The sequence below is a fragment of the Ovis aries genome, chromosome 8 (genome assembly GCF_016772045.2).
Source record: "Ovis aries strain OAR_USU_Benz2616 breed Rambouillet chromosome 8, ARS-UI_Ramb_v3.0, whole genome shotgun sequence".
NCBI classification, from domain to species: Eukaryota; Metazoa; Chordata; class Mammalia; order Artiodactyla; family Bovidae; genus Ovis; species Ovis aries.
In genome coordinates this window covers 71,151,178-71,165,875 of record NC_056061.1, presented here as the reverse complement: position 1 = coordinate 71,165,875, position 14,698 = coordinate 71,151,178, and the positions used below count along the sequence as shown (strand labels likewise).

The 14,698-nt window shown below is 38.0% G+C and overlaps 1 protein-coding gene across 4 annotated transcripts in view; it reads right to left on the bottom strand.

The window, feature by feature from the left end:
• Positions 1–14,698, bottom strand: part of ADGB (androglobin) — a 186,796-nt gene that overhangs the window by 136,511 nt on the left and 35,587 nt on the right. The gene's annotated exons all lie outside the window — the stretch shown is intronic.

Below are 14,698 nucleotides of genomic sequence, written 5' to 3'. Positions count from 1 at the left end.
ATTTTTACAATTTTATTTTATAAAATTTATGATTTTATTTTATAATTGTTATTTTATTTTAGCATCTTGTGTCTAATGACTGACCTACTAGTATTGTATACTACTCTGAGAATTTTAGCTTATTATTTTATTTATTGTAATTAAAACGTGTATATCTATATCTACAGTGTCATTATTTATGAGGTATTTTAGCATATTCTTGGATGCCTCATGCTACATAATTGAATAAATTGAACTATTTCAAAAAGCAAAACCAAAACATCATGCAATCATGGATAAGCTTAGGCACAATTAAATAACTTATTTGTAGTCATAATGCAAATTCTCCGAAAGTAACTTTAGTAATAATTTTTTATCCTCATAGGCTCAGTGAGTTATACTTCCAATTACCATATTACTCTTACTCCTAATTAAAGATCTATTTTGAACTTAAAATTAGTTAATTCTTTATCTAATAAAATCATGATATATTTACATATATATATCACTTCATAATTAAAAGTTTGAGATAAATGATAAAATTAATGATTGTGAGCTCAAACTCCTTTAAAGTTTGGTTTTACCTGTGAGATTTATTTTTCGGCAGTGATGCAAGCCTTGTGAACTCCAAGATCTGCATAATACATGGCTTATACCTATACCATTGAATTGTTTATAGTCTAGAGAGGGAGGGCATATAGGAATATGCAAAATACAAAATGTAATATGTTTCAAATGCTCTGGAATAAGAAAGGAAAATGTGACTAATTTGCTCAGGGGATGTCTTCACAGGAAGTTGACATTTGAATTCAAGCCTCAACGAACAGTATACTTGTCCTAGGTGGATAGGAACAGTAGTGTGAAAATGTCTTTTTTTTTATGACATGTGTAACTGAACTCATACTACATTATTTAGTGGTTATGTGACTTTTTATTTCTTTCTTTGTGGATAATGTAGGGCAAGACAGGTTTGAAGGAACAGGTATTTAGCTATTCTCTCTTCTAACTTTAGGTGAAAAAACTCAAAATAATACACAGTAAAATTGACTGGTTTGATCTCCTTGCTGTCCAAGGGATGAATACATAAATGAAATGTTATGTAATATAAATATAAATAGTTTTTGCATTTGGTATTTTTGGATCTAACATTTTTGCATTTGGTAATTTTTGGACCTAACAAAAGCAGAAGATATTAAGAAGAGGTGGCAAGAATACATGGAAGAACTATACAAAAAGGATCTTCATGACCCAGATAATCACGATGGTATGATAATTCACCTAGAGCCAGACATCCTGGAAAGTGAAGTCAAGTGGGCCTTAGGAAGCATAACTATGAACAAAGCCAGAGGAGGTGATGGAATTCCAGCTGAGCTCTTTCAAATCCCAAAAGATGATGCTGTGAAAGTACTGCAATCAATATGCCAGCAAATTTGGAAAACTCAGCAGTGCCCACAGGACTGGAAAAGGCCAGCTTTCATTCCAGTCCCTAAGAAAGGCAATGCCAAAGAATGCTCAAACTACCGCACAATTGCACTCATCTCACATGCTAGGAAAGTAATGCTCAAAATTCTCCAAGCCAGGCTTCAACAGTACATGAACCATGAACTTCCATATGTTCAAGCTAGATTTAGAAAAGGCAGAGGAACCAGAGATCAAATCGCCAACATCCGCTGGATCATGGAAAAAGCAAGAGAGTTCCAGAAAAACATCTATTTCTGCTTTATTGACTATGCCAAAGCCTTTGACTGTGTGGATCACAAGAAACTGTGGCAAATTCTGAAAGAGATGGGAATACAAGACCACTTGACCTGCCTCTTGAGAAACCTGTATGCAGGTCAGGAAGCAACAGTTAGAACTGGACATGGAACAACAGACTGGTTCCAAATAGGAAAAGGAGTATGTCAAGGTTGTGTATTGTCACCCTGTTTATTTAACTTCTATGCAGAGTGCATCATGAGAAACGCTGGGCTGGATGAAGCAAAAGCTGGAATCAAGATTGCTGGGAGAAATATCAGTAAGTTCAGATATGCAGATGACACCTTATGGCAGAAATCGAGAAAGAACTAAAGAGCCTCTTGATGAAAGTGAAAGAGGAGAGTGAAAAAGTTGGCTTAAAGCTCAACATTCAGAAAACGAAGATCATGACGTCTGGTCTCATTACTTCATGGCAAATAGATGGGGAAACAGTGGAAACAGTGAGAGACTTTATTTTTGGGGGCTCCAAAATCACTGTAGATGGTGACTGTAGCCATGAAATTAAAAGACTCCGTTCCTTGGAAGAAAAGTTATGACCAACCTAGATAGCATATTAAAAAGCAGAGACATGACTTTGCCAACAAAGGTCTGTCTAGTCAAGACTATGCTTTTTCCAGTAGTCATGTATGGATGTGTGAGTTGGACTATAAAGAAAGCTGAGCACCGAAATATTGATGCTTTTGAACTGTGGTGTTGGAAAAGACTCTTGAGAGTCCCTTGGACTGCAAGGTGATCAAACCAGCCCATCCTAAAGGAAATCGGTCCTGAATGTTCATTGGAAGGACTGATGCTGAAGCTGAAACTCCAATACTTTAGCCATCTGATACAAAGAACTGAGTCATTTGAAAAGAGTGTGATGCTGGGAAAGATTGAAGGCAGGAAGAGTAGGGATGACAGAGGATGAGATGGCTGGATGGCATCATCGACTCAATGAACATGAATTTGGGTAAACTGTGGGAAATGGTGGTTGATAGGGAGGGCTGGCGTGCTGCAATCCATGGGGTTACAAAGAGTTGGACACAACTGAGCGACTGAACTGAACTGACTAAATTTTTGTCATTGCATGTAAATGATGTATATAGGACATTTTTTATTGAGTTTACTCTGCTAGTGCTACATAATTTTAAAAGACCATCAAAATGTTTAATTATAGAATCCTTGTACAGAAAGATGCCTTTTTGTTAAGATAAACATAAGTTAATAAACCTACGTTAGAATAGTCATGCTCAAATTTTAACATTTTCCATAGTTCAATTCCAGGTCATGATAACTATTGGCCATATATATTTATACCCTCTTTCTCCTATGACCAAGCTGAATAGAAAATTTAAAATATGTTGTATAAATAATAGTTCAAATCACAATTATGAAAAAAATCAAGCAAAGTGTAATCAGAGATGAGAGATTTCCAAAAAATCTGAGTGGTCATAATTATATAAATGAGACTATTTTCCCCTATTTTCATATTTTCTCCAGTTATATAATTTTAGTTTCCCTTATTTCTACTCCAGTAACAGGTGTGCGCTTCCCACTCAGGGCAGAGCTCTGACTTCCACACTTGATCTGAAGTAAACAAAGCAGTTTCTCTTCCCAGCTGAGTCAAAGAGAAGAACTGACTTCCATCCTCCTTCAGGAAACAGGAGATGTCTGGCCTGGAAGAAACTATTATTTCCACCTCCTACCCATGCAGCAGCGCACACCTCCCCCTCCTCCTCAGATGGTAACAAGCAGATTGTGAGATGGTTAACACAACAGCACTAGTCAGGTTTTATAAATTAAACTGAGATTTGGAAAAAAGCTCACAAAAGTGATCCAGGGTGTACATTACAAACCTAAACAGGTTGGCTACCTTCTAAAACAGAAATTTCAATTAGAAACCAAAGTCATTAAGGTATAATAGTGATAGCATCCAGGAAACTGTCCAAAATGTCTCCTCATACCAAAACCCAGGAATATTTTAATTTCAGTGAGAAAATACAATCTACAGACCAGAAAGTCAAAATGACAGAGAAACTGGAATTTTTAGGCTTGAACTATAACTCTGCTGTTCAAATATGCTCCAACAAGTAATCATGAACACTCTTGAAACAAAAAAGAAAATAGGAAATCTCAGCAAAGAGATAGAAAATATAAAAGAGGACAAAATAGAAAATTTGAACTTAGTATTAAATAATAAACAAACCTGTTAATATCAGAAAGCAAATTTCAGAGAAACTAGTGAACAGCAAGTTAAATCAATAGAAATTATGAGCAATAAGGGAAATAGATTTAAAAATTAATATGAGCTTCAGGGACCTGTGAGATAATGGAAAATATATAACACGCTATTGGTGTCAACACACACACACACACAGTACAAACAATATGAATATGGAGCTGCAGTAGGTTTGAGAAAAAATTGAAAACTTCCCAAATTTGTCATGAAATAATCTTATAGATTTAAGGGGCTCAGAATGTCCAAAACAGGATAATGTCAAAGAAATCAACACTGAGGAATCTATACACATCAAATTCGAGCTTCTAAAAACTCAAGAAAAAGGCAAAAGCTTGAAAGCAGTCTATGAGAAGACATTGCCTGCAGGAGAACAGCAGATTGCTTTCCAGAAACAAGTGGCCAGAAGAAAGTAGCATACTTAACGCTGAAAGAAAAACAATTGTCAACCCCAAATTCTGCACTGAGTGGGAATATTTTTTAAGAATAAAGGTGAAATAAAGATGATTTCACATAAAGGGAAGAGAGAATAATTTGTCACCAGGCACCTGGCTGAAAAAGAATGGCAAAGGAAATTCCTCAAAGGTTAAAAAAAAGAAAAAGAAAATGGAACATTAGAAATGAAGAAAGAGTAAAGGAAAGAGTAAGCATATGGCTAAATTATGAAGTATTCTTTTCCCCTTGAGCTTTTAAAATTATATTTGACATTTAAAAGCAAAAGTTTTCATGAGGGTCTCAACATATGTAGACGAAACATTTAAGACAACTATGTTATAGATAGAGAGGTGTAAAGGAGTCTAAAAGGTAGGTAAAATTATATTCCAATTTAAGCGGTAAAATGATATTACTGGACTGTGATAAGCTATGTGTGTATACTTTAATCCCTAGTGCTATCACTACAAAAAAGAAATCCTCAAAAACACTAGGGATAATAATTTTAAAAGACATGCAGCCCAATGTTCACAGCAGCATTATTTATAATAGCCAAGAAGACGTGAAAATAGTCTAAGTGTCCATTGACATATGAGTGGCTAAAGAAAATGTGGTATACATATATGCAACACAATATTATTTAACCATTAAAAATGAAATACTGCCATTTGCAGACATAGATGGACCTAGAGATTATTATACTAAGTGAAGTAAGTCAGACAAATACAAATATCACATGATATCACTTATATGTGGAATCTACAAAATAATATAAATGAACTTATTCATAAAACAGAAACAGACTCACAGACACAGAAAAAAAAAAAAAGCAAAAAACTTATGGTTACCAAAAGGGAAAGAGGGTGAAGGATAAATTAAGACTATGGGAATAATAGAAACACACTACTGTATATAAATTAGATAAATAAGGATTTACTATATAGCACAGAGAACTATATTCAATTTCTTGAAATAGCCTATAATGGGAAAAAATCTGAAAATTATATAGATATGTATATATATATATATATATATATATATATATATATACATAAAACTGAATCACTTTGGTAAAACAGTGGTCATAGCCTGAATGTCTGTCAATATGAAATTAGCAACATATGTATCCAATTGTCACCTGCTATCTGTAGGGGAACTGGTTCCAGAATCAGTCACATGTACCAAAATCTGGACATACTCAAGTCCTACAGTTGGCCTTCCTTCCTTATCTGAGGATTCAACCAATAGCAGATCATAAATATATGGCTATATTTATTTTTAAAAAGTAGACTTTTAAGTGGACCTGGACAATTCAAACCTATCTTATTCCAAGATCAACTGTAATTATTGTTATGTTCAAGCAATGGAGTACAAGGTAGACCAACAAATATTAGCATGAAAATGTCCATGGTTAAGGAAAACATACAGAATGATGAATACTGTATGATTTTACTGTTGGTACAGATTATATATAGTGTGTTTACATATATACTTTTAAGAAAAAGGTTTAAGAGGATAAACAGAGATAATTTACTATGATTGTCTGGGTAGGTAGACTCATAGGGACATTTCATTTACTAATTTAAACATTTTAATAGTGTTTGAATGTGTTTTACTAAAAGCATATATAGAGTTAATAATGGGTTTTCCTGGCGGCTCACTGGTAAAGAATCTGCCTACAATGCAGGAAACCCAGGTTTGATCCTTGATTTGGGAAGATCCCCTGGAGAAGGGGATGGCAACCCACTCTGGTATTCTTGCCTGGAGAATCCCATGGACAGAGGAGCCTGGTGGGCTATAGTCTATGGGGTCGCAAAGAGTTGGGCATGACTGAATATGTTTTAATAAAAGCATGTATAAAATTAATAATGATGAATCGAGAATGAAAAATTTCCATTTTGAAAATAAAAGTAATTGAATAATGGAAAAGTAATTTGTCAAGGCATATGCCTTGAAAACACTGTTTAAAGAACAAAAATGTCACTGGGTGTGAGAGACTTTGTTTCAAATGCTGACTGCAAACTCTACCCAGACTGTGGGTTGGGATATGAAAAACGCAATAGACAGGGTTTATGCAGGTGCGTCCTGCACCCACAGTTGAATAAACTCCAAATTCTATAATAATATTGTGCTTAAAAAGTATAAAAGTTAATCAGAAATAAAAACTAGAATGCTTTTGTATGGAAAGATAGATGATGATTGGGGAAAACCACTGGTCTCAATGTGTGTGTTTTCTTCCTTATTCAGAGCTAAATGAAAGCACTCAGAGAAAGACTGCAAAGAGCAATACATATTTCAAGTGGAGAGCAATAATGTAATTGCTTTTTTCAAGGAGCCCAAGGAATGCTGACATTGGAAAGTACCGAGGAGACCATATGCAGCTCAGTAGCAGTGTTATCACTGCCAGGTGAAAGGAAAAAGAAAACTCTGTTTTATGATACTGTTCTTCATGCTACCTAATAAATTTTTATCTGGTTGATGTCAAAGAACTTTGAGGCTATTCTCTTAGGATCCAAACTGGAAAAAAATCGGAATATTTTATGGGAGAAACAATACACTGGTATAAAAACCTGAAGTTTAAGTGTCATGCCAAAAGGTTCTCATTGGTTAGTTTACTTTGAAGAAGTGATTAAAAGAGAAAGTGTTAATCACTCAGTTGTGCCTGACTTTGCAACCCCATGGACTGTAGCCTGCCAGGCTTCTCTGGCCTTGGGATTCTCCAGGCAAGAATACTGGAGTGGGTTACCATTCCTTTCTTCAGGGGATCTTCCCAACCCAGGAATCAAACTTGAGTCTCCTGCATTGCAGGCAGATTCTTTACCATCTCAGCCATATAAATGCTTCAAGGGGCAATAAGAAAGAGGAAGGAGAATACATGTAAAAAGGCAGAAGGAGAAATCAACGTCCAGTAAGAAACAAATAAGAAAGTGTCTACAAATGGAAGGGGGAAAAAAGGCAATTTGGAGCAGCCTTAAGGTGTACAGGACTGCACAGGGGAAGGAGAACTGAGGTAGGGCAGAGGATGCATCTCCAGTAAATCATCTTGAATCAAACAGTAGGAGGTAATAGAGAATGTATGTATGAACACGTTTCTGAAACATTTGCAGTGAAAACTGAAGGATAGACACATAAATACTGAATTAGAATTGGAAGAGGAAAAAGCCAGAAATTAAACTGTGTATGTCCGGGAAAGGACATACATAGTGAAAATAACAATCCATTTTACCTTTTCAGAAATAATTTCCTCTAGTTCTGTACTACACCTCATCTGGAAAGAGGTGTTGGCTCAGCCCTACCACCTGGGAATTAGGGGGAGAGAGGCAGAAATGTTTGCTCTTAGCCCAGATAGAACTACAACTAGAAAATCAGGCGGCCATCTCTATTCCATGGACATGGTCTCTCAAACAGCAAAGTTCTTGTTTCTGTCTCTTTAAAAATTGCCTCTGTCTATCTATTCACTTCGCTGGTGGCTCAGACTGTTAAGAATCTGCTTGCAGTTCGATCCTGGAGAAGGGAATGGCTACCCACTCCAGTATTCTTGCCTGGAGAATTCCGTAGACAGAGGAGCCTGGCAGGCTACAGTCCATGGTGTCACTCACATAGAGTCAGACATGACTGAGAGACTTTCACTTTCATCATTCAGTATTTTCCTATACTCTCTAGGGCTACAGTCCAATTTTAAAGAATGGATCAAAGTAGAAGAGAACTAGCAAGCGGTTACTGTAACTTGGCTTCTGTATTTACTTTACCAAAAGAACTGTAGATTGGGCCAATGGTGAAAATAAGAATATGTGTATGAACAAAAGCCCTGGGAAAAGCATCAAGAAAGCAATAGATTCATATTCATATATATATATACACACACACACATATATATCCTTATATTAATGAAAGCGCTAAGTGGATACTTCATACTCAGCGCTATAGAGAAAAGTGAAGCAGATTCGGGGAAGATGGTATCAGGGTTTCAGGTAGGGTGGAGAGTGCTCAGAATGAGTGCCAGAAGTGTGAAACATAGGAGATACTCAGGCATTGGCTGTTATATTCTAAAACAGGTTATCAGCTACTTTTTCCATATGTAAGGAAATGATCATTCACATAATCATGTATAAAGGAAGATAGACCTCAGTATTGTTACCCCCAAAATCCACATATATATTCTAAGTAAATAAAATTTTGGAATGCATATTCCTTCTGAATGAAAGATGAATCAAAAGAAAATGTTCAAAAGAAGGGAAGCTGTAGTTAAAAAAAAAAAAAAGATGAGGATTAAGGATTAACCCTTTTGTATGTAGAATAAGGAATAAACAATTATGTGTTCAAAGATAAATACTAGTGCCGGGAGCCGGAGTGAGGAATTCCACCCGTAACAAGGTCATGCAGCAGAGCTCTGATGGCAAGGCTAATCAGACCTCAGGTTTTCCCCCTGGTATTTCCTGAGCATGTACCCCAAAAAATAAGAATCTGCCTGCTTTTCCACCCTTCTGATATTCTCTGGAAAAAGTCAAATCAGGGCTTTAGTCTTCTGCATTTGAAAGGAATGTTTCAGTTAAACCCCTCTGATAGCTCTCTAGCTTGCCTAACAGGTTCCCCCAGACCTCTTACAGCTTGTGAATTGCTTGCAGCCCCCCAACTGCGAGAGGCACAAAGCTTAAAAACATCTTAAAGATACAGAGCCTTTTCTTAAGAGCCAAAAATCATATTGGTGACAGGATTTCACTGTTGACTCAACGATTGCTGCCAGGCCTCCATATTCTGTGTCTTTTAGGCACCTGGGAGGATGTTAATCAATGTAAATGGGATATGGAAAAAGATATATAATAATTTTGATGTTAGCAACACTAGACTTTTGAGTTAATTACTTTTCTTTTGCTATAAATCACTGTACTCCTTTTACTTATTATAAATTCCTGTATCTTTGCTATATAAGTATGTAACTTTATTTAGTGTTTGCTGAGAGTGGCACCAGACTTTGGGAAGATCGGCACAAATAAGTCTTCTGGTTGAAAAACCCTTATCAGAAAAAAAAGGCTGTAAAATGTTAATTGGCCCTTTTGGCCGGAAGATGATGTAAATCACCTAACACTTGCGTATACAACTAGGTATGCAGAGAGAAAAGCCTGGTTTTGATAAGAGTCTGGGCTGCTAATGCTGCATAACTTTGTATTACCCAATTGATCTCTATGTATAATCAAAAGTATTAAAGGCCTTGAAGGACAATAGAGGGGGGCCAGTCATTGGAAGGACTGGTTTCCCCCGTGTCTCCTCTTTACTCTAATTTCAGGCTGAATTCCCATCTGGGGCGTTGAGGCTCGCCATGTCTATTTACTTGTCCTGGCTTCTAAGATCCATAAGAGAGAGAGCCCAAGGCGGGGCACTCTCCGATATTCAAACGGACGCCGGTGGACTAACATAGATGGTGCAAGCTCCTTGTCTGGAACTTTATTGGCTTTCCATGTAAACCAAGTTATTCAGCCTCTTTTCTCCACTTAATTTTCCTACTACACTATTTCTTCCTAATCTAATCTCATATTAATAAATAAATAAGGTTTTTCCTGGCCTATTCCGTCTCCCCTTTGAATCACCCTGGATCCACCGGGGCTGGACCCTGGCATACTAGTAGAAATGTTTACCCAGAAATGCTAAGAAAACATTGAAATGAAAGTAAGAGATGAATTTTATTCTAAAAAATCAAAACAAATTTAATTCATTATAATTAAAGTAATACGGTATCTGAAGAGAACAAGGAAAATAGTGAAAGAAAAGAGAGCCCCAAATCCAAATCAAACATAATTTCAAATTGGAAATTAGTGTATGATAAAAGCAGCTTTTAAAATCAATGGGAAAAAGTAAAACATTGACATAAAATGCTGGGGTTTTAAGTAAAATGAGGTTGTTAAGTAAAAAAAAATAAAGCAGTTCTTCATTTCTCACAGTAGATAAAAGAAATGATAGATCTAAACATTAAAATAAAACTAAAGGGAAATATTTTTTCTATTCTTGAAGTTGTACCTTGTTTAAATGACAAATATCCTAGACTCTGTAAAGAAATATAATGACATACTTGACTACATAAAAATTACAAATCACAGTCAGGTGGAGGCCACATAGCTAAAAAGACTAATTTTAAAAGTACTTCCTTTACATTCACATTTATTATTACCTATAATGTATAAAGCCTTCCCAAGCAGCTCAGTGGTAAAGAATTTGCCTGCAGTCAGGAGATAGAAGAGATACAGGAGACACAGTTTCAATCTCTGGGTTGGGAAGATTCCCTGGAGAAGGAAACGGCAAGTAAAGTTGGGATGTAAATTGCCTAGGAGAGGAGCCTGGGAGGCTATAATCCATGGGGTTTCAAATAGTTGGAGACAGCTCAGCAACTATACAATAGCAATGTATAAAAGAATACACTTTCATAACAAAACTTTAAATAACCTGTTTTATAAGTAGGCAATAGGGGGATACCAGAGGAACTAAGCAAGTTTGGGCAACTGAACCACAGCAAGGTCATATTGTGAGAGAATCGGGTGGAGAGTTGCCTGTGATCATTACATCCCCTCTATTTTTGCACCTGGACTCAAGATGGGCAGGAGAGCATCTGGGAAGCTGATCATGTGCTTCTCCCCCTGACTCTACCAAGGGGTTGGAGGAAGAATGATCCATTCCTTTGGCTTCCACAATAGGAGGCAGCAGTGGGGAAAGAAAGGAGCAAAGAAAGAATACAGGAAAGAGGGGAGGAAACTAACAGTGTTCAGAATCTACTATTTGTCAGGACCTTCAGAATCCTCTAAGCCAGGCTTCAGCAATACGTGAACTGTCAACTTCCTGATGTTCAAGCTGGATTTAGAAAAGGCAGAGGAACCAGACATCAAATTGCCAACATCCGCTGGATCATCAAAAAAGCAAGAGAGTTCCAGAAAAAACATCTATTTCTGCTTTATTGACAATGCCAAAGCCTTTGACTGTGTGGATCACAATAAACTGTGGAAAATTCTGAAAGAGACCACCTGACCTGCCTCTTGAGAAACCTGTATGCAGGTCAGGAGGCAACAGTTAGAACTGGACAGAGAACAACAGAATGGTTTCAAATAGGAAAAGGAGTACGTCAAGGTTGTGTATTGTCACCCTGCTTATTTAACTTCTATGCAGAGTACATCATGAGAAACGCTGGGCTGGAAGAAGCACAAGCTGAAATCAACATTGCGGGGAGAAAGATCAATAACCTCAGATATGCAGATGACACCACCCTTATGGCAGAAAGAGGAATGAAAAAGCCTCTTGATGAAAGTGAAAGAGGAGAGTGAAAAAGCTGGCTTAAAGTTCAACATTCAGAAAACGAAGATCATGGCATCTGGTCCCATCAGTTCATGGGAAATAGATGGGGAAATGGTGGAAACAGTGAGAGACTTTATTTTGGGGGGCTCCAAAATCACTGCAGATGGTGATTGCAGCCATGAAATTAAAAGATGCTTATTCCTTGAAAGGAAAGTGATGACCAACTTGGATAGCATGTTGAAAAGCAGAGACATTACTTTGCCAACAAAGTCCCATCTAGTCAAGGCTATGGTTTTTCCAGTGGTCCTGTATGGATGTGAGAGTTGGACTGTGAAGAAAGCTGAGCACCGAAGAATTGAGGCTTTTGAACTGTGATGTTGGAGAAGACTCTTGAGAGTCCCTTGGACTGCAAGGAGATCCAACCAGTCCATCCTAAAGGAGATCAGTCCTGGGTGTTCATTGGAAGGAATGATGTTGAAGCTGAAACTCCAATACTTTGGCCACCTCATGCAAAGAGTTGACTTATTGGAAAAGACCCTGATGCTGGGAGGGATTGAGGGCAGGAGGAGAAGGGGATGACAGAGGATGAGATGGCTGGATGGCATCACTGACTCGATGGACATGAGTTTGGGTGAACTCTGGGAGTTGGTGATACATAGGGCGGCCTGCCGTGCTGTGATTCATGGGGTTGCAAAGAGTTGGACATGACTGAGCAACTGAACTGAACTGAACTGAACTATCCGGTTCTTTTACGTAATTACCACATTTTATCATTCCCTGTATTTGTTCCAGGACATATTGCATGCCTATTCTCTTGAGGGAGATGGTCTCTTTGCCTTTATGTGCAAGGGACCCTGAGGGGCCCATGTGGCCCTAAGAATGGATTTGGAGATACTGAAGATGAGAAAAGCTTTCCGTCAAGTCTCAGTGAGCACAAATAAGACCATGCCCTTCAGAGATGAGTGCCAGCAAGGGGCCTACAACATAATTCACATGGAGCTAGTCATATCTCGGTGCTCAGCAGTTTAGGATCATTTCCCACATGCCATTCCTCAGCTGAAACCAAAGAGGGACCAGAAGTCACTGAACATGGGGTTGTCTTTCTGATTCCTAGCCCTCTTTCCCAAGAACTATACCATCTAAAGAGACAGGTTAAATGACTGTCAGACTGACATTTCCAAATTGGACTAAATCCATTTTTAAAAAGTTTCTGAATTCAGGAAGGTGTAGGTTTCTGAGGAATCTGTACAGTTAAATAGAAATCACATTTTCTTTGCAAAATGGTATATAGTGTTAAAAATAAACATTGACCCCTATCCAGGAGGAAGTTAGAAAAGATGGGAGGATATCAGTGAGCAGAGAGAGAAAGAAGCTAACAGGGTTGGTTTAGTGTTCTGCTGACACTGTTTTGAAATTCTTGATAATTTTGAACTTTGTCCCAACTCAAGTTTAGGCAAATGTGCAGAAGTGGGGCTAAATACTCAGGCATCCGACCTCCTAACTCTTCCCGTGTTTACTTTCTTTCTATTATCCTACACTGTACTCCCCTTTCACTCCTCTGTACACATGTAATACTCTGAAGTCTACTCTGTCCAATCTGCCTCCTGATTGGTCAACATAGAAGGATAAAGGAATTTAGGAACTTATTTTCTCTAATAACACTTTATCTTTCAAGGTCTTGAAAAAAAGGTCTTATTAAAAAAAAAAAACAAAAAAAAACCTTAAACTCCCATTTTGGATATCAAATGCTAAGCCTCCCTTAAACCTTCATACTGTGCATGCTCAGTTGCCAGGTCATGTCTGACTGTTTTGCAACCCCATGGACTCCTCCATCCATGGGATTTCTCAAGCAAGAATACCGGAGTGGGTTGCCATTTCCTTCTCCAGAGAATCTTCCCAAAGCGAAAGTGAAGTTGCTCAGTTGTGTCCGACTCTTTGTGACCCCATGGACTACAGCCTAGCTGGCTCCTCCATCCATCCATGGGATTTTCCAGGCAAGAGTACTGAAGTGGGTTGTCATTTCCTTCTCCAGGGGATCTTCCTGGCCTAGGAACTGAACCTGGGTCTCCCACGTTATAGGCAGACGCTTTTACCATCTGAGCCACCAGGGATCAAACCCTCATCTCTTGCACTGGCAAGCAGCTTCTTTACTGCTCAGTCACCTGGGAAGCCCCTTCCTATGTAATGATCCTATTGATTTCTGAGCATTGGCCTTTCAACATTTCTCATCCCAGGAAGAATAGATGGCTCTGGTTCATTAAGGAGAAAGCCATGTTCTTAGAAAAATATAATAGCATGATTTACTTTCCTCATTGCCTCAAATGTTCAAGAATACTTTTCCTCTGTTACCAGGCCCAACTTCATGGGTATGTGACCTGTGCAGTCACATGGGACCCCACACTCTGAAGGACCTCATGCTTTGCTTAAAGTGCTGATATCACCATCTTGAAACGGCTAATAACTTTTGAACAAGAAACTCTACAGTCCCATAGCTGGGCCTGCCTGTGGCTCTGGGCCTTTAGAAAAGAGCATTCCACCATGATAAACCCAAAGGTGTTTAATATAATCTAGCATTGCTCAGTGGGGTGTGAGTCTACTTTGTTGTGTTAATTAAGGCGGTTTGAATTCTCTACCTGTGCTTCCTACTTTCCCATTTGTTTCTTTTCAGGTGAAGGTAAAATATTTCCTGTGTCAAAGTGAGATTTGTTAACATGAAAACAGATATCAAGGTCAGGGCAAAAAATGGATCAGATCAGGCCCTTCAGTAGTAGCAAAGAGAGGACTGGATCAAGAAAGGACTGGATCACACTTAAGCTCAAACCCTGTTTCCTGCCCATGACCCTGATACCACGTCAGAGAGGGCAGAGCCCTATCTATGCACGCACCTGCCTACCCAGTGTGCCTTCCTGGAAGGTCACAGGCAGCAGAGGACTGCCCCTCAGCGGTCCCAGCAGCACTAGTTTTACAGAGTGAAGTAAGTCAGAAAGAGAAAGACAAATATCATATATTAAAGCATATATGTGAAATCTGAAAAAAAAAAAAATG